Raw genomic sequence first — 19,483 nt, forward strand, 5'->3', positions numbered from 1 at the left:
ATAGGAGGAGGAGGGAGGAGATGTCGCTACTTTTAGTTTATTTAGGGGCTTTAGCGGAAGGGAGGCAGTACCGCCATCTGTTTCCTACAGTGGAAAGCGTCAGAGAGCGCCGAGGCCAGCTTATCACTAAGCGCGGGCCCTTTGAATACGCCGTTCCAGCCGTTTCATCTCGTTCAACTGAAGCGGTTGGAACATTTTAGGCCAACTGAGCGGGGGAAAATGCCAGAAACAACTATTTTAACGAGGCTTTTACATAAAAAAAAAACATTGTTTGCCCTCTTTTTTTTTCGGTCGAGTGAGTTTATCCAATTCAGCTTATATCGTCTGTTTTCGTCATCATCACGATCAGCCTGACTACGCCCACTGCAGGGCAAAGGCCTCTCCCATGTCTCTCCAGTTAACCATCTCTTTAGCCAGTTGCTGCCACTGTATTACCGCAAATTTCTTAATCTCATCCGCCCACCTAACTTTCTGCCGCCACCTCCTACGCTTGCCTTCCCTTGGAATCCACTCCGTTACCCTTAAGGACAAGCGGTTATCTTGCCTTCGCATTACATGCCCTGCCCAAGCCCACTTCTTCCTCTTAATTTCGACTAGGATGTCATTAACCCGTGACTCTCCTAAAGCATCGGAGGACGACGTCGCGAAGTCCTGAGCTGTGTTTTTCTTGTTCAATATCGTTACGATGGGCAAACTTTTTATTCTCCGCTCTTGTTCTCACCTCTCTGTTTCACTGTGCTGTGGTGTGTTGAGGTGCGGTATGCCAACTTACAGTGCAAAAGAGAAAGCGGCGGAAGTGGTGTGGCTAATTGAGACAAACTCCATTCACTATGTCCGCAAACAATTTACGGCGAGGTTTCGGTGGCGGCCACCGTCTCATGCAGCCGTTCGGAAACGGCGCCAGGAGTTTGAAGACACCGAATGCGTGACTAGGCAACTAAGAAAAGATAGACACAGCGCGGAATCGGTGATGCGGGCTTGAGGGAGTCTTTGAAACCAACCCTCGTACGACCTGCACCCGCGCTGGGCTCATGTTCGGCGTAGCCCCACCGACGGTGAGCCGAGTACTTAAAAACCAAGGGTGGCGTCTGTACAGGGTGCGCGTAAACTAGAACTTAAGCCCCGCAGACAAAGCCCAGCGGCTTTCAATCTGCCGCTAAGAGCAGCTGAGGGTGGCAGCAGGTTCTGGAGGCCTCAGAAGTACTTGTATTTGGGCGTGTTGGTTCATAACTTTTCAGGAGGACACAGGGCCTCGATTTTTTTCTGTTCATTGACGAGGCTGTTTTTCACCTGGACGACCAAGTGAACCGACAGTGCACGTGTTTCTGGGCGAAAAGCAACCCGCACTCACCACGCACTGATGTCTGGTTTGCAATTTGACGAAATGGAGTGGTCGGCCCGTTCTTCTTTGAGGACCGCCGACTCCTATCAGCGCCTGTTGAAAGAAAAATTTCTGCCGGAGCTGCTGCAGTACAGTATGCAGGTAGGCACCTTCCAACAAGATGACGCCCCAGCACACTACGCAGCCGCAGTTAGGAAATGGCCCAAGGAGCAATTTCCGGGCCGGTGGATGGGGTCATCCAATATGCCTTGGCCACCGCGATCCCCAGATTTGACACCATACGATTTTTTCGTATGGGGATATATCACATCCCACGTCTGCAGGGCTGGAAGCCTTCGCACTTTTGAGGGTCTTTAGGGGTACGGATAATAGAAGTTCGACACAATAAGCGACGACATGAGAGCTGCAGTGTTCAACGAATACACCGGCACCCTGAGGCGATGCATAGACGCTGCAGGCGGCCACTTTGAGGAATGATTGCCTTGCACCCTGAACATCTTTTGCTTTCTTATCAGCCATGTAGAAGCACAAGCCAACTTTTGGCAGATAATTCTTATAACAGCACTAAGCAGACACGTTCACAAGGAAGGGAAGTACACAAGACCGAATGTCGTGCAGTGCCAATAAATTACTAATGTTTCTTTCAACAGCTTACACCTTGCTCTCCGACCACGGAACGTTCAGCGAGAGGAACAGCTGTTCTGCGGGTCTAATGTGTGTATATCGCTTTGATTGGGTAAATGATGGCAGATGAACCTGCAATTGGTTTTACTGTGCTGTACTTGTAAATACTAAAGACAACGCAAATGCCGGAACGGTGTATTCAAAGGGCCCGCGCTCCTTGCAACGTCCGCCTCGGCGCTTTCTGACGCTTTCCACTGCAGAAAACAGATGGCGCTACTGCCGCCTTTCAGTATTGCTGTGGAGACGATTTTCACCGATACAACTGATCCGGTGCTTAAAATACAAGGCCACGAAATACCCAAAGTGGCCGAATACAAATACCTCGGGATATGGCTAAACGAAGGGCAGATATACAGGGAAAAGCATGAACAGGCTATTAGGGCAAAAGGACAAAGAGACAGGGGGATAATGAAACATAGGGCATTATGGGGGTACAACAAAAATGAAGTACTAAGAGGCATTTGGAAAGAAATAATGGTGCCGGGACTTACCTTCGGCATTGCGGTTCTGTGCTTAAGGGCAGAAGTTCAGTCGAGATGAGACGTAAATCAGAGAGCTGTTGGGAGATTAGCACTAGGTACCCACCGCAAAACCACAAACGAGGCAGTACAAGGGGATATGGGCTGGACATCGTTCGAAGCACGGGAAGCTAAGAGCAAAATACTATATGAAGAACGCCTGAGCAAATTGGACGGTAACAGGTGGGCAGCTAAGGTATTTAAATATTTATACAGAAAGAGCCTTGATTCACCGTGGCGGAAAAGAACTAGAAAACTAACCAGTAAGTATGCCGGTCATGAGGACGAAGAAAGAGCATTGAACGACAGGTTAAAAACGCGGAAGTTAAAAATTGGATTAATTCAGTGGAAAAGAAACATAGTGTAGAACTATATTGATACTGGAAAAGGCAGATCAGGAAAGAATTTTTCTATGACAACTCAAGAGGCAGTGCCCTACTGTTTGAAGGTAGGTCAGGGTGTCTTAGAACGCGCTGCTGCAAAGAGAAATTTAACGAAGATGACACATGTGCAGTGTGTGGTAGATCTGTGGAAACAATTGAACACCTTATACTCAAATGTGATGGTATGCATCCGGATGTCGATGCAGGCACAGTCACTCTTCCTGAGGCCCTGGGGTTTAAAGATAACAAACGTCATGTAAATAAACCTGCAGTAGAAGTTAGCAAAAACCGATTGGAGGATTCGTGGCTTGAAAGCAGAGATGTGGCATAAGATTAGAAGTGTAGGAAACCGTAGGTAAAGATGATGGTGAATCTTAATGAGAATTGACAACATACTTAAAAAAAATAAAGAAAGAAATGCTGAGCATGGTGGCAATTGCCACCACCCTGTTTCAAAGGGGGAGCTCCTATTCCGTCCGTCCGTCCGTCCATGCATGCATCCATCCATCCGTCCGTCCGTCCGTCCGTCCGTCCGTCCATCCGTCCATCCGTCCGTCCGTCCGTCCGTCCGTCCGTCCGTCCGTCCATCCATCCATCCATCCATCCATCCATCCATCCATCCATCCATCCATCCATCCATCCATCCGTCCATCCGTCCATCCGTCCATCCATCCATCCGTCCATCCATCCATCCATCCATCCATCCATCCATCCATCCATCCATCCATCCATCCATCCATCCATCCATCCGTCCATCCGTCCATCCGTCCATCCGTCCATCCATCCATCCATCCATCCATCCATCCATCCATCCATCCGTCCATCCGTCCATCCGTCCATCCGTCCATCCGTCCATCCATCGATCCATCCATCCATCCATCCATCCATCCATCCATCCGTCCGTCCATCCGTCCATCCGTCCATCCGTCCATCCGTCCATCCGTCCATCCGTCCATCCATCCATCCATCCATCCATCCATCCATCCATCCATCCATCCATCCATCCATCCATCCATCCATCCATCCATCCATCCATCAAAAACTCGGTGTTCAACTGTAGACGACACAGGGACGACACAAACACTGGTTCGCAACCGTGCCTGTGTTGTCCAAAGTCTTTTCAAAAGCGCAGTTCTGTGTGACCATGTTAACTACCAACTAGCCCAATCTGAAACCCTCTTGGTGTTGGTGGGTTTCGGTTCGCCGATCTCGACGCAGACTATTATGCGGTACGAAGCAAGTACTGTTCTCAAACTTGCTACGATACAAAAGTTAGCATAATACGCAAGCTTTCTCTGCAGTTTCACCGCAAACGAGCCAGCGGTTGAGGCAAGAAAATTTTGAAAATTTTCTCGATAAAAATGCGCAATACTCTATATACGAAACCTACAAATACGAGCCCTTTAAGGATTTTAAATACGCGCCACGTCACGCCTGCGGAAGGATACGGGATGCGGCGTGCAATGCGCTTCGCTTCAACACGAGCAAACCAATATATCAGCATTTGTCACAGTAATAAACAGGCCCAAGGTTTGATGACTGCGTAGGAATTTAGCATAAAACTGCACTGCGCAATGAGTCAATGTTGTATTTATTCGTGCGCTGGGCTCCCACGCCTCCCTTATACCACTCCCTTACTTTTGTAAACAAACCACCCACATGGCCACCGCGCGTCTTACGCGGTATGTGAACAGCTGACTGCGATGTAAAAACACAACAGTTGCTTGTGGTGACTATTTATATCAGTGCTTTCAAGCATAACTTCTGTAAGAATTATGTATCACCTGCTGTCCAACACGAGAGAAGTTGTTTCTGAAACACAGCAACGCCGACGTAGCCGATGCTCACAATCACGCACAGATGACCGGGCAGGCGGCGGTAAAAAAAATAATAAAGAAACTCCGGAACGTTTTTTAGTAGATTGCATCTTAATATACATGTCGAAAGAGTAGCGTTGAAGGATAAGGTATTTATTTAGTAAGAATAAGTTTGCCTGCTTGATAATGAGAACATTGCTTATAACGTTTGCGTACTCTGGCGTTTGGTGAGAATACTAGACGCTTGCGTAGTCGTGACGTACTTCCTGAGGTAAGTTTTTGCATAGTGTCCTCTCTTTATTCTTCTTTCTCTATGCTACTGATGCCGATTTATTATCCGCGAGATCGACCTATTGGTGACGGCACCGTCGCTCCACTATAGTGTAGATCGGCGCCCGCTGAAAAATACCCCGCGATAATTCGCTTACAAGTTTACAGAGTGTTTTCTGCCGAAGAAAACGTGCCCCCTGCAATGGGTGAGTGATATAATTCTTACAATGTTTCGATTGAGCACAGAAAAGCGTAAAATTGGCAAATGCTGCGTAAAAGAAGCGCGAAAACGGGACTGCCACGCAACCACATAACCCCGATTTTGTGATTTTCTCACGTTTTGTTGCGCGTGTTTCATGTACCCCGGTCAGGAACGTGATATATTTATTGCGCCACATTTCCCTAAAAGCAGTTTTGTTTTCCTTTGCCTTTTTGAATCATTGTGAGCGCCAGTGGCTGTGCCCCAGACGTGGTATGTTGTGCGGCTGTCAGAGAGGAAAACTTAGGGTGACTGACAGTCAGCGGGTGCATTTCGCCTCGTGAAGTGCCACTGTGGCAACACACGAAACCCGGCGTATTCTGCGTGGATGCCTCAGGCCCCCACCATGGGGGATGGTACACAGCCGCAGTCATCCACCAATCCAAAACAGTGAACGGCCTTATTTTCCGAGCCCGTGACATAACACACGCGGAGGAGGTCGCCATTGCGTTGGCTGCATCTGATTCCAATTCAAAAACAATTATTTCCGTCTCGCGAGAGGCATGTCGGAACGTCGAGCAGGGCTGGGTACCGTATCTAGCATTGAAGAAGCGTAGCTTGTTGGGCCAGTTGGTGCATGGTATGTAGAAAACCAGCGAAAAGGACGCATTCACAAGGAGGAGAAGTACATAGGACAACGCTGGAAACACAACTGAAAATTCTTTACTTCGCCAACATCAGAACAGGGCGCACATGCGCGAGAGCACCACAAATGCTATCAAAACAGCAAAACACGAAACTGATTAAGCGAGCGAAGAAACATGTGGCAACCTATGTCCCATTCGTGAAGGTGTACTCTTTTGCCGTGAACCTGACAGAGCTGTCGCTGACGCATTCAGTCCCTAACTGCTTGATTTTAAAAGCTTCTAAGATTTCTCGTTCTATCTGTGTTTTGCCGCGGCCGATGATTTTGACATTATGGAACAGAGGGGTGCAGTCTTTGCAGTGGTTGCAGTGTCTTGGAAGATTTGCTGTGTTGCCTGGCTGCAGCGAAGTGCGGTGCTGCCTCATACGGTCGTTGACGCATTGACCCGTTTGACCTATGTAGGCCTTACCACAGGACAGTGGGAGCGAGTAAACAACATCGGTTGTGCATTTGGTGAACATGCTCTGGTGTTTAACATTACATTTCTTTTTTGTGCTGATTTTTGAGATATGTGAACAAAGCTACGATAGTTTGGTGGGCGCAGAAAAGACTACCTTAACACCGTATTTCTTGGCTGCCTTCTTAACGTTATGTGAGACTTTATGCAGGTATGGCATTACAGCAGGTCTGGATTCCTCACTAGGCGTTTCATCTCTTTTGTACTGTGACTTAAATTTACTGGTCAAGGTCTCAGCAATAGAAACGAGGACGTCCTCGTTTCTATTGCGAGGACGACCGTATGAGGCAGCACCGCACTTCGCTGCAGCCAGGCAACACAGCAAATCTTCCAAGACACTGCAACCACTGCAAAGACTGCACCCCTCTGTTCCATAATGTCAAAATCATCGGTCACGGCAAAACACAGACAGAACGAGAAATCTTAGAAGCTTTTAAAATCAAGCAGTTAGGGACTGAATGCGTCAGCGACAGCTCTGTCAGGTTCACGGCAAAAAAGTACACTTTCATGAATGGGACATTGGTTGCCACATGTTTCTTCGCTCGCTTAATCAGTTTTGTGTTTTGCTGTTTTGATAGCATTTGTGGTGCTCTCGCGCATGTGCGCCCTGTTCTGATGTTGGCGAAGTAAAGAATTTTCAGTTGTGTTTCCAGCGTTGTCCTGTGTACTTCTCCTCCTTGTGAATGCGTCCTTTTCGCTGGTTTTCTACATACCGTATCTAGCCTACCGCATTCTTCAAAACAGCGTCTACACCGGTGACCCCGCGCACCGGCGTATCGTTTGGGCTCCCGCTCACATGGGCCTTGAGGGAAATGAGGCAGCTGACGCCGCCGCCCGCGCGCTCTCTCACCGGACATTCCCCTCCGACCCTGACGATCAGGAACTCGAATTTATTCCAGCTTACACCTTCAAAGACATCGTTTTACTCTATCAATCTGGCCATGGTCTTTATCCCCGCCCGTGTAAAGGTCTGTCAAAGGCGGAGGAGCGGCTTCTGCTCCGCCTGTATACTAATACTTTGCTGTGCCCGGCAGCTCTGAAACACTTCGACCGTTCTTTCTCGGACAGCTGTCCGCACTGTGCGGAGAAGTCTTCGGACATCTACCACATGGTGTGGGCCTGCACCTCCAACCCTGCTATCCCCCGTCACCCCAACCCAACCCGGGAGGACTGGGAGGCGACCCTGCTCGGCTGCTCTGACCTGCAGGCCCAACGGGCCTTGGTCGGGCGAGCCTGGGCGGCGGCCGATGCCACTGGGGTCCCGAACTAGGGACCTCCACCTAGTAATTGTAAGGGCTGGCCCCACTGGGTCAGCTCATGCATAACCTCCTGTATTATACCTGTACATAAATGTTTTCCACCACCACTCCCTCCACTCTATCCCAATGGCGACGCCGCTGTGCCTGCCTTCCACGAGAGGCGCTCCACTGGGCAGAGACACGACGAACTTCGGGACGGCACATCAGTTGCTGTGCTAGCATTTGCGGAGCCCACGCAGGGGCGCAGGTACTTTCCGCCATGACCCAGCTGCCTGAAAAAACACGCGGTCTTACGCCTTACGAAACCGATTAACATAGCTAGCAGAGAAAACAACTTGATCATGCAGATGGCGGAGGACATAAAATGGCCAGTTCGAACATGCTCACGGCAATGTACAATTGCAGGGTGGTTGCGATAAGCTGTACGGATGGCAGCGACCTTTTCGTTGTGGTTCGACACGGAGCTTAACGTCATCGTCACTGTGTTTCAGACGCCCCGCGGCAACCTGCAGTGCCGCTGACGGAGGATGTCGTGAAACGGCATTCCGTTGTGGATATAACTAATTATTGTCTTCATTACAGCTTAAGAAGCATACATTTAAATAGCAGTGCACTAAAACCGCGAAACAAACGACACGAGGAATGTCTGCCGTACGCGCGCACGTAAACACTGCTGGCTAACAGAGGATGCGAGCGAGCGTACACACTATATAGGGTTCGTCACTGCGCCGCGAGGTGGCGACTCTGCTCGATTTCGGGCTCGAGCCGTGCTGTGCGGACGTAGGTTTAGGTGCTCTTCGGATCACGCGTGGAGACCGGGACCGGACCGACTGCGAGAGCGACTGCGTAAAATAGATGAGTACTTTCCTTTAATATTTTTAAAAGTGTGTTTAGTTTTTTTAGGCTGTTAGGGCAAGTGCAGGTTAAGGAATAGAATTTAGGTCACTGACCTATATTCGGCCGGGAATATTTGACCGGCAGTTGTTTCAGTGTTTTTTTGTGCGTTAACTTTTAGAGAGATAGCTTTTTTTTTCTAAGTGATCGATCGGCACTCGCGGTAGGCAGAATTTTATTTTATTTGTGCACGTGTTTTCATGTGTTTTTGTCTTGAGCCTGTCTTAGCATTTGGTGGAAGCAATAATCAAGTGTTGCTAAGATGGTTAAGCTACTGAAGGTTAGATGTATGGAGTGTGAGGCGTCGGTGAATTTAAAAGAAACGCGGTTCGATTCAGTGGAGGAAGCCGAAGGCGCCGATTTTATGCGCAAATTCTGCGTATTAGGTGGACGCCTGGACAGGGCTGAACAGGCGAACCGCAAACTAGTGCTAAGGATGGATGCTCTAGAAACAGAGTTACAGATAGAGAGGGCAGAGAAGCGCAAGATTCAAGAACAGCTTTGTCAGTTGGAGCAAAAAAACGGCTGACACCGCCATTGGAAGCCACAATGGCGGGCATTCTAGCGCCAGTCACGTGGATGGGGCTTGCAGTGGCATGGACAGCGATAAGCAAGTAAGCCAGACATGTTCAGACAGGAACAACTGCACACAGGTGGCAGCTAGGAAGTCTAGAGGCGAGGGAGAGAAGGGGAACGAGCTAATTCCAGGAAATGAGGTCACAGTCGCTGATAAGAGGCAGCAAGATCCGGAAGATAGAAGGGAGGGGCAGAGTACGCTAGTGCTTATCGCTGGTGACTCAGACATGAGGCGCTGCAAAAGAGCTATTCTGGACCGTGTGAAGGGTGATAGACGGGTAGCAGTGGGGGTGTTTCCAGGAAGGACATTGGACGATGTTCTGAGAGCGACAAAAAGTGAACTTTCCAAGAATGTTGCAAGGCGTAACTTGGTAGTGGTAGCGGCAGGGCTAAATGATGTCCTGAATGGTAACGACGCAAAAGTAGGGAAAAGATGAGCTGAGGGAGTTGACGGTATAAGGGCGATAGCACGGCAAGCGCAGATCGTGGTGTGTACAGTGCCGGAGGTACAAGGAAGCAATGTAGAGGTTGCTAACAGCGTTGTGAATCTTAATCGATAGATAAGGCAGTTAGGCCTCGAGAAAGGCTTTGAGGTGGTAGGCATAAACAAGGGAAGTGCACAGAGCAGGTTTGGGCAGAGGCTTTGGACGAGATGGCATCAATTTCAGTGGAAGGGTAGGAGAAGAGATAGGCTGGCGCCTGGGAGGCCGAGCGGTAGCTTTTTTAGGGGCTCCACGGTGGCTTAGGGCGTAGGGGTAGGTAGAAGCGAAGTAGTAAATGTAACAATGGTGGCTGAGCCCAACAAAATAGTCACTAGGAGGCCCAGAAAAAAAACTACGAAAAAGAAATTTAACGCCGGGACCAGTTACATAAACATTGAAAGGGTAGAAAGAGAGCGAAATGGCTAGAAATAGAACAACAGTTAAAGGACGAAGCAGTATGTGTGTACGCTCTATGCGAGACACATTTGAGGGATCTAGAAGATCAAATCACCTTTATTTCAACATTTTTACAACGTTGACGGTCTCCCAGGCAAAAAGCTGTAGTAACAGCTTGACGAGGCCTGGAAGCCGGCGGCAGACTGCAGTGACAGCGGTACAAAAAAGATTACACACAAGATATCGATTGCTATTACACACGGTCACACACATTTTATCACAGATTTACAAAAATAAGAGGTGAAGTAAATGAATCAAAAAAGATATTGAGATGTTATACAAAAGCCAGGGTTAACATGCACACAAAACTGCAAAAAAAAACGATAATTGCACATATGAGAGGTTAAACTACCATGTGTATGTTTTTATTGAGCAAGTTACCATTTTACGCCAGAAACAGCAAACACGGGTCACTCCAGAAACATTGAACGCAAAACCTTACGGGTTATTCGAGCGTTATTAAAACTAGATAGACTCATCTGATTTAGTAACACTGGCACTGTAAAGCTTAATGAGTGGAGAAGGTAATTAGATCGGTGGTGTGGAATCAGCCATTTTTCAGGGGCACGTGTTTTCGAAATATTAAAGCGCAACATTGCACCTGAGAGTGAGAGAAGGAATTCTTTATACATTTCGTTAGCAAAATAAAAGTGGTAGAGGAGGCGGTAACTATAAAGAGATTCAATATTAATGACATGATGCTGACGAAATAGCGCGGCTGAAGGATGTAAATATGGCACATTGTTTATGCAACGCATGGCTTTTTTTTCTAGACGAAGTCGTTCCCCATACTAGTGAGCAATAGTTAAGGTGTGAACGGAACAGTGCGTGGTAAACTTGTAGTCTAATGGACATCGGAAGGAGGTTACGGGTTCGAAATAAGGCACCTACAGCAGATGAGAGCTTTTTAGCCATCCACATTTAATCGATGGCTATGTCTGGGAAGGGTGCGACAGAACAACAACGGAGAAGGGAGGAGGAGCAGGTATGCTGATACATCAAGGAACAAATTGGCAAAGAATAAAATCAACTTGCAAAGAACATGTCTGGGTATCAGGTACAATTGCTGGCAAAAGGACATGGCTAGGGGTAGTTTATTTAGGGACCGGGGACAAATGCAGGCAAAAAAACAAGGATCTAGTTAAGTGCCTCAATGACGATATAAAGCAGATTGGAGACGGTGTCGATATTATTTTGCTTGGAGACATGAACGGAGACATCGAGGATCAGGATGGATACACAGATTGTAACGGGAAGGTAATGCTAGACTTGTGTGAGCGGCACAACCTAGTTGTTGTCGATAGAGAAACTAAATGTGAGGAACAAATCACGTGGGAATCCCGTAACAGGCAAACAACCATTGACTACTGTCTAATGTCGCAGGGCATCTATAGCAAGCTCGCAATAATGAAAATAGACGAAGAGGGGAAGTACAGCCTAGGAAGTGATCATAAACGTATTAGTCTACAGTTGGGAGCCCTAGTCAAAAGATAAATGCAGCGAAGTCAAAAAGACAAAGCAAAACTAAACGATGAACAAATAGCGCTAATATCAGCCGATATAGAAGAAGTAATCGAGAAACGCCCCATGGAAAAGTGGGATTATAATCACTTGGAACTGCTCATCGCTACAAAAATGAAACATGTGAAAGGAGTAAACCGCTCGAAAGGAAAGAGGAAGCCACGAAGCTGGTGGAATATGGAAATTAAGGAGGTCATCGAACAACGACGGGCCGCCGCGGTGGCTCAGCGGCTATGGTGCTCGGCTGCTGACCCAAAAGACGCGGGTTCGATCCCGGCCGCGGCGGCTGGAATTTCTTTGGAGGAGAAATTCTAGAGGCCCGTGTACTGTGCGATGTCAGTGCACGTTAAAGAACCCCAGGAGGTCGAAATTTCCGCAGCCCTCCACTACGGCGTCTCTCATAGCCTTAGTCGCTTTGGGACGTTAAACCCCATAAACCAAACCAAACCAACCGAACAACGACGGGTGGCTTCAAGGGAACACAGAGAAGCAAAGAGGGCGCAGTTATCTGAAGAGGAAATAGGCGAAAAATGGGAATCTTATCGAGAAAAGAAAGAGCAAATTCAGGTCCTCGTCCAGTCTAAAATGAAGCAGTACTCTGATAAATGGCTGGCTGAAGTTCGCGAGACAAATAAAAGGGGGCCAAGAAAATTCTGGAGCCATATAAGCTGGTTGGGAAAAACAAATCAAAGAACGCAGGAACAGATTATAGATGCTGAGGGAAAATGTTTAGAGGGAGATGATGCTGTGAACTACATTACGTCATTTATAGCTGCGTCTTTTAGCAACGACAATGGGGTAATCTCCCAAAGTGAGGCGGCAACACAGGACAGCACAATAGAGAACAGCTTAGAACAAGACTAGTCTTAACTGGGAAAAGGCGGAAGCGAATATTCCTAAAACCACACCCGCAGGGTTAGACGAAATTCTAATTAAGCTGATTAATGAACTTGGCCCAAGAAGCAAGGAAGCGCTGATAAAAGCATTGGAGACAGCCATAACAAATCAGCAAATTCCGCAGAGCTGGAGACAGAGTAAAATGAATTTGATTTATAAAGGGAAAGGAGATAAGATGAACATAAATTCCTTCCGTCCGATTACGATAACATCTATTATGTACAGGCTGGCAATGCAGGTGGTGAAATTAAAAATGCAGTCATGGGTATAAGGTAATCGATACTCGGAGAACATCAGAATGGGTTCAGAAGGAGTAGGCGCTTAGATGATAGCCTTTTCGTGCTTACCCAATACATAGAAATAGCTAAGGCGGAAAATAGACCTCTGTTTTTAGCCTTTCTGGACATAAGCGGTGCATACGACAACGTGAACAGGGAACTCCTGTGGAGCATATTGAAAGATTTAGGTATCGGTCATGAGGTAATTGATTTTCTACAGGAAATCTACCGAGATATTGAAGTTGAAATTACGTGGGAAGGGAAAAAAGTACTACAGCTGTGGGGGTGCACAGAGGATTAAGGCGAAGTTGTCCTCTATTACCGCTGCTGTTCATGCTTTACGTGATAAATATTGAAAAAAGGCTAGAAGAAAGTAATCTAGGTTATAATCTGTCGCCCAGATTAGGCGGAAATGTAGTTGAGAAGCGACTCCCGGGTTATTTTATTTATTTATTTATTTGCAGATACTGCAGACCATACATATACATGACCCAGGCAGGAGGGGCATCCGCGGCAAAAACATGAGTACACATATAACAAGGATACAGCTGTTCAGAAACAAATTTCACACAAAAAATTCATAACGAGCGAAGTACAATTAACAGCGCAAGAATTGATGCTCCAGTTCTTTAACAAAGGCATTGGCTGCGAAAGTGTGCGAAGGCAGGGAATTCCATTCACTGGTAGTCCTGGGAAAAAAACTATGCTTATAGGTATTGGTTCGTGCAAAAATTGGAGCCAAGGAGTGAGGGTGTGTGTGTCGAGTTTTCCTGGTGCAATGTGGCTTAACACAGTCTGGCATGTTTAACCTCAGTGTACCTGAGACGCAGTTATGCAAAAAAGCGAGCCGACTAATTATTCGACGGGATTCCAATGTTTCTATACTATGTTGCCGCATCAATAAGGAAAGAGAATCGTGCCTTTTATATTTGCTAAAAATAACCCGGACAGCCTTTCTTTGGACTCACTCCAGCTGCAATATGTCCTTCTTATTGTGCGGATCCCATACAGTAGAGGCATATTCGAGCTTGGCTCTAATGCAGGCATAATAAGCTAATAGCTTAACTTCGACAGGTGCACCTTTAAGTTTCCTCTTTAGGGACCACAGCTTACTAATAGCGGAAGAACAAATGGCGGATATGTGCGGATACCAAGTTAGTTTATTTGTTAGCGTCACACCAAGATATTTATGTGTGTCCACTTCTGTTATAATATTGATGTTAAGCAAGTAAGAATAGGTGCTGATATTTTTCTTACTTGTAACTCGCAACAGAACTGTTTTTTGTGCATTTAGTTGCATTCCCCATCGAATGCACCACTCATGAATAGCCTCTAGGTTTGCTTGTAATATTGTATCGTCATTTGGTGCTGTCATGTTCTTAAAAAGCACACAATCATCCGCGAACAATCGGATAGCAACGCCACCATGAACGACATCAGACAAATCATTGATGTATATCAAAAACAATAGCGGCCCCAAGACGCTGCCTCGGGGGAGACCAGAAGTCACAGACAGCGTTTTTGACGAGCAATTCATAATTTGAACAAACTGCTGCCTATCTCTAAGGTACGCGGAAATCCACTGCAAAACGCAGGAAGGAAGACCAATGCATTCCAATTTGTACAGCAACTTTCCATGCCGCACTTTATCGAAGGCCTTCGAGAAGTCTAAAAGCAGCACATCTAGCTGGCCATTCATGTCAAGAGCTTGTGCGAAATCATGAACAGTACAAACAAGTTCGGTAACAGTTGGCATGTGCTTCCCAAAACCGTACTGATACTGTGATAGAAGGTTGCGGCTTTCTAAGAAATATCTGATGTAGGTGGCAATGACGTGTTCTAAGAGCTTACAGCACGTACACGTAATTGAAATGGGGCGGTAATCTGACACAGATAAACGATCAACATTTTTGTAAATGGGAACCACACGTGCTTTCCTCCAGTCATGTGGTATTTCCCTTGTGGCAAGTGATAAGTTGAAGATATCTGTCAAGAATGGAGATAGTTGTTCCGCGTACCGTCGCAGAAAAGAATTCGGTATATCGTCAGGTCCAGAAGGTTTTTTAGTATCGTGTTTTAAAAGCATAGCTGGGACCCCTTCCCTAGAAACCACGAGATCATCCGCGCCTGCTGAGTGTGTACTGTGAACCCTGAATTCTTCTGCGGCAGTGAATACACTCTGGAAGTAACCGTTGAAATGTTCGGCGATTTCAGGGGGATCAGATATTGTTGCATCTCAGATTTTAATTTTCTTAATTTCCTTTTTGCTTTCGTTTAGGTGACCCCAGAATTTTCTGGCATCGCTCTTAATGAAGGCAGTAAGACGATGACCAAAGTAATTACTTCTACATTCCCTAACCTTTGCCAATAACTCTTGCCTTAGTTCATGGAAGCGTGTAGCTGTCGTGTAGTGGTGCCTCCTTAGTCGCTTCATCTTACGCTTGGTATGGATAATGTCACGGGTAATCCAGGGAGTGAAGCGTCGGCTACGAAGATTTCTTGAGGGTACATAGTTATTAACGCAAAATTTGATGGGGCCGCAAAACTTTTTCCAGGAAAATTCAACATTATTGACCACGTTGTCAAACTGGATATCCAAGTAAGGAATGATTGTAACATCATCAGCCCTGGAAAAATCTTTTGCTACTCATTGTATTTTTTCTGCCGAGTGTGATTTTGTGATAGCCACCTCAAAAATATCAACTTGTGGTCAGAAATTCCTTCTTCTACTGAAACCTCAGAACTATGAAACAACTCAGTGGTGAATAAGAGATCGAGAATCGCAGTGCCACGAGTGAATTCACGAACACGCTGTTCTGAGTTCAAATAAAACATCATATCTAGCACTGCATCTGCTGACCTAGAAATTCCATAATTCAAGGAGCTCCAGTGAATCGATGGTAGGTTAAAATCCCCCGTGATGACAACATTCCTTCCGCCAAACCCTTGGAGGTGGTCGTATAAACGGTCCAAGAAAAATTCATCAGCGTCCGGAGCACGATATACCGCACACAGAAAAAAATTCACTCCGAAAAGGCAAAGTTTCAACAAGAGACTTTCGTGCGCAGCAATTTGTTCACAGACAGTAACATCAACACATTCCTTCGTAACAACTGCTACACCGCCACCACGCGCGCCTCTATCACGCCGATACAGGTGATACCCCGGTGGTACGATTTCATCATTTATATCGTCGTGCAGCCAGGTCTCTTTGATCACGCAAATATGGGGATCGCACGAAATCAGAAGTGTCTCCAAAGCGTCTGTTTTGTTTGCTATGCTTCTAGCGTTCAAAGAAACCATGCGTAACTCACTCAACTTTGTTTCCTAGCTATCAGGCAAGGCAGCTGCCTTCTTCGGTAGCGCCAGGCGGGACATCGTGTTGTCATCCCATACATAGAAGACGTCGTCAACGCGAAGTTTATTATAAAATAGGTTCACTTTCTTCCCTTTATCTTTTTCGCTCTTGGCGCTTTCCCAGAGAAGCTTCCGCTTTCGGAGCGTCTCTGTGCAGTAGTCATTTTGGACCGACATGCTTGATCCCTTTAGCTTTCGAGCATTACGTCGAACAGCCTCTTTTTCCTTGTAATCTTCAAAGCGCACACTAATCGGTCTTTTGGGTGAAGGTTTCCCTAATCTGTAAATGCGGCTAATGGACGTGCATTTTACATTGAGCTTATCTTCAAATATTTCTTTCATAACCTTACTGCGCAAGGACGATTCTGATTCATCAGAACTGCCTTCAACGCCAAAAACAGTAAGGTTAGGCTTCCGGCTACGATTTTCCAAGTCGACCAGCTTTTTGTATTCTATCTGTTGAGTTTTTTGCATTTTATCAATAATAATTTGGACATAAGAAGTGGTGCTGGTCGTGTTAGGAATAATTTCGGATTTCTGTTCCAGATTAGCCAGCCTAACCTCAATGCTTGTAACCCTCTTTTCTGTGGTTTCAAGGCGAGTTATGAAGTCAGCAATATCAGTTCTGATGGCCTGTTGGCCATTCACTAGCGTCTGAAGCATTTCCTCGACAGATGGTCCCGGGTTTTCCTCAACATCCCCACACAGAACAAGTCTACAAGAACAAAAACACTCATATGCAATTTCTAAACAGGTGTGAGGGCACGGCAGAATAATAAAAAATCTATCATCACTACGGATTGAGAAGCTATAACTGACCTGTACGATGAAAACAAGTCGCATAGTTAGCGATCGTCGCCTGGCCACTTCGCCGTGCCCATTGACTGAAGTCGGGTGTGGTGCTTCTTTTATACAGTTTGTACCCGATGACGTGACGAAGCCTTGATTGGTCGCACGAATGGTAGCGCTCGTGGTGATGGTAAGATTCCCAGCATACTTGTCGATAAAGTCAGTTGCTGCCGACGAAGAAGCCTGGGGCGGTGATAGCGCTCCGCTGATGGACAGGAACAGCGCCTGTACGATGAAAACAAGTCGCATAGTTAGCGATCGTCGCCTGGCCACTTCGCCGTATGCGGACGATATTGTACTGTTAGCAGAGAGCCAGGAAGACTTACAACCTTTGGCTAATTGCTGTGGAGACGAAGAAGACGCTCTATGATTCAGTTTTAGCGCAACTAAATCAGTTGTGATGATTTTTAACGATACGACTGATCAGGTGCTTACAATACAAGGCCACGAAATACCCAAAGTGGCCGAATAGAAATACCTCGGGATATGGCTAAGCGAAGGGCAGATATACACGGAAAAGCATGAACAGTTCCCTAAGGGCAAAAGGACGAAGAGACGCCGCGATAATGAAACATAGGGCATTATGGGGGTACAAGAAATATGAAGTACTAAGAGGTATTTGAAAAGGAATAATGGTGCCGGGACTTAATTTCGGCAATCCGGTTCTGTGCCTAAGGGCAGAAGTTCAGTCGAGATGAGACGTAAATCAGAGAGCTGTTGGAAGATTAGCACTAGGTGCCCACGGCAAAACCACAAACGAGGCAGTACAAGGGGATATGGGCTGGGCATCGTTGGAAGCACGGGAAGCTAAGAGTAAAATATTATATGAAGGACGCCTGAGGAAATTCGACGAGAACAGGCGGGCAGCTAAGGTATTTAAATATTTATACAGAAAGAGCGTTGACTCACAGTGGCGGAAAAGAACTAGAAAACTAACCAGTAAGTATGCCGGTCATGAGGACGGAGAAACAAAGAGCATTAAACGACAGGTTAAAAACCCAGAACTTAAAATTGGATGAATTCAATGGACAAGAAACATAGTGTAGAACTATATCGATACTGGAAAAGGCAGATCAGGAAAGAATTTTTCTATGATAACTCAAGAGGCATTGCCGTGCTTATTGAAGCTAGGTCAGGGTGTCTTAGAACGCGCAGCTACAAAAAGAAATGTAACGAAGAAGATGGCACATGTGCAGTGTGCGGTAGATCTATGGAAACAATTGAACACCTCATAATCAAATGTGATGGTATCCATCCGGATATTGATGCACGCACAGTCACTCTTTCTGAGGCCCTAGGGTTTAAAGATAACAATGGTCATGTAAATAAATCTGCAGTGGAAGTAGCAAAAGTGATTGGAGGATTGGTGGCTGAAAATCAGAGATGTGGCATAAGGTTAGAATTGTAGGAAACAGTAGGTAAAGATAATGGGGAATCTTAATGAGAATTACCAACACAGTAAACCAAAAATTTAATAAAGAAAAGCTGAGCATGGTGGCTGTTGCCACCACCCCGTTTCAAAGGGGGCGCTCCTATCCATCCATCCATCCGTCGTGGCCAATAGTGCGGAGACACGTTGCGCAGCGCTGAAAATAAAACCAAATAAAAAGTAATGGATTACGTTTATGCCATGCTCCTTAAGTCGGCAAACTCGGCAAGAAAAAGAGTAAACGGGGTTTGTTTAACTGCGTTAGCAGCATAGTCCTCTTTCCACAGGGAACCTATTGTTTGTAAGTGTGCGAAGCCTTCACCTTCCGGAAGCACCCTACGCAGGGGCGCTTCTTGAAGGCCGGACGTAACGGGAGACACCAGCGCATAGCTGCGACTAGTAATACTTGTCTTGGTTTCGGCGGAGCGTGCGTGTGATCTCGGAGGTTTTGCTGTCGGCTCCTCGTGGAAAGCTTGCTGAATGTTCCGAAGGCTTTTAGGCACAGCCACGTATGCGGTCTTATGTGCGCCGTTCTTCTTCACGAGCACGTCGTATTGTAAAAGGGACGGCAATTGGAACACTCCGAGGTATATGTGGTCTTGCCTTCCAGGTTCTAGAAAAGTCAGCGTCCGAATGCTGCAGTTGCGCGAAGTCGCTGGCGCTTAACGATTGCAGAAACACGTCCCCATCGCCGTCTTTCGGGGACGCGTCGACGCGGACTCGTGACAGGCAGTGTGCGTCGCAGTGCCGCCCGCCAAACTTGTGGAATACGATGACGTCAAACTCTTAGAGAGACAGGTCCCAACGAGCGAGGCGGCCAGAGGGGTCCTTCAAACTGGCAAGACAGCACAGTTTGTGCCTGTCGCTGACAACCTTCAATGGTGGTCATCGAAACAAGTATGCACGAAATTTTGATTTCACACAGATTACGGCAAGGCATTCCTTCTCGGCCGTCGTTGAAAACGAACGGCTAGCTTGCGTGATTGCTTTCTCTAGAACATTATTTTTCTGAGCGAAATCGCTGCTTAGGCCCATCGTGCTTGCGTCTTATGCATTTGTGTCTCGACATTTTCGTCAGAGTGTCCAAGAACCGTAGGGGACTGTGAAGG

The sequence above is a fragment of the Amblyomma mixtum genome, chromosome 5 (assembly GCF_055824585.1).
Source record: "Amblyomma mixtum isolate Tamu chromosome 5, ASM5582458v1, whole genome shotgun sequence".
In the NCBI taxonomy this organism is placed as follows: domain Eukaryota; kingdom Metazoa; phylum Arthropoda; class Arachnida; order Ixodida; family Ixodidae; genus Amblyomma; species Amblyomma mixtum.